Source organism: Eleutherodactylus coqui, chromosome 13 (assembly GCF_035609145.1).
Source record: "Eleutherodactylus coqui strain aEleCoq1 chromosome 13, aEleCoq1.hap1, whole genome shotgun sequence".
NCBI lineage: Eukaryota > Metazoa > Chordata > Amphibia > Anura > Eleutherodactylidae > Eleutherodactylus > Eleutherodactylus coqui.
Window position 1 is genome coordinate 113,731,850 of NC_089849.1, and position 1,924 is coordinate 113,733,773.

Below are 1,924 nucleotides of genomic sequence, written 5' to 3' on the forward strand. Positions count from 1 at the left end.
GATGGTAGGATTAACCCTTTAAGGACCGGCCTATTTTGGGCTTTAAGGAAGCAGTAACGTTTTTTTTTTTTTTATATTTCCAATAAGTTTTTATTGAAGTGTTAACAGGTATACACTTTCACATTTCCAATGACATACATATAACTAATGCATCTAAAGTGTCTCAGCGTGTTGTTACACTATTATTTTACTTTTCCAAACATAAATGGGGAGTAGGCATGGGGGGGTGAGGGGGGGTTTGGGTAACGAGGGTTAGGGTAACAAGGGTTAGGGTATGTGGGTGGGTAAGAGGCACTAAACCAATCATTTAAGGAAGCAACAACTTTTGATATTGTTGTATCTCTATGTTCTAATAGCCATAACTTTGGAATTTTGCCATCAGCGGCTCCATGTGGGGGCTTAATTTAATTTTTTGACATTCACCATTTTGGGGTACACGGGGGTTATTGATGAACTGTCATTCCTTTAAAGGAGGAGAATGAACAAAAGAAAAAAGCAATTTCAATAACCAGTATACTGGAAAATATTATGTGTATCAGTGTGACTAGAATCCTGCTTCTTGTATAGACTTATGGAATTGTCTCAAGCACAGGAACAAATCGGGCGGAATATCTAAGTATTGGCCTGGAAGAGAAAATACAGAAGAAGTTAGAAAGGAAGCGATGACACCTACTAAATACATCCTCTATATAATGTGCTGCTCCTAGCTAACCAGGGGCTGAAGTTCTGGGGTCTATATGTATAGATTATAAGGGATGGTTGTCCTTTATGTGGACATATTAGTGCTTCCCCCAGGAATACTCCTATCACTCTGCAGAAAGACCCCAAAATGTAACACTACAGAAATAGGGTCATTATGAATGACGATCATTACAGAAAAAAGACCTCTATCTCCTTAATGTTCTGGAGCCATCTGTGTTAAGGCTGGACTTACATGGGCATATGTTTACCACATATTACGCAAGATCTGTATGCCTGTGCGATACGCGGTAACTCGCAGGCAATCAGTTACATTGCCTTACGCAGTTCTGCTCACATTAGTGTGTCGGAATTGTGTAATCCACGAGCACAAATTAGAACGCAGCATGTTCTATTTTGCCACGTATTTGCACAAGATAGAGACCATTGTTCTTTAACTTTCCCGTTTATATTTCCCGTGACGCTAAGCGACGTCACAGGACATATAGACCAAAAAAAAAAACAGGTGGTCCGTGCATGTCAGAGCCATCCATGATGGAGATAATAAGACATGCAGTATTGTCAACATGTTCTTTTCTATTTCACAATACAAATATACATATATATATATATATATATATATATATATGTGTGTTGTGTAATATATAGTATATTTATACAATAAGCGCATTAGAAATTTTTCTGTACTTACACACTGATGTTATTCAGTCGGTCCATGGTGGAATCAATCATACATACAGTGTTGTCATCACGTTCTTCCTCCTTGTCTTCTTGTCTTCTTCCCTAAGGAATAATACATAAATATTATATATATCTAGTGTTGTGTGATATATGGTGTATTTATACAATAAGCCCATTGGAGATGATTCTGTACTTACACACTGATGTTGTTGGATTTGGATTTGTCCTGGTCTTGAGGCTGGTAGGTGCGTCACCATCTTCCTCCTCTTCTTCTCTGTTGAACAACACCTAACATATACAGTATATACATTTAGTTCTGCCATCTAATGAGACCAGAGAATCATATAACTGTAAGTATAAAAAAGTTTCTATAGATAAGGGTTACTAATTAACTGTTACTCCTTTCCTTTTTTAGGAGGAGAATAAAAAAAAATATATAGCAATTCCAAAACCACTAGAACAATAGGGTCGTCATGCTAGGAAATCATTACTGGTAACAGACTGCCCTCTAATTCCCAGTGATCTACAGCCAACTGTGGGAGAA

General features: G+C 37.5%; 1 long non-coding RNA gene across 1 annotated transcript; it reads right to left on the reverse strand.

Moving 5' to 3' along the window:
* Positions 1-554: 554 nt before the first annotated feature.
* Positions 555-1,663, reverse strand: LOC136588157 (uncharacterized). The gene is made up of 3 exons (XR_010787549.1): positions 1,578-1,663; positions 1,391-1,482; positions 555-624 (listed from the first exon to the last, which is right to left on the reverse strand). It is a non-coding gene; the product is annotated as an uncharacterized lncRNA (long non-coding RNA).
* Positions 1,664-1,924: the final 261 nt, after the last annotated feature.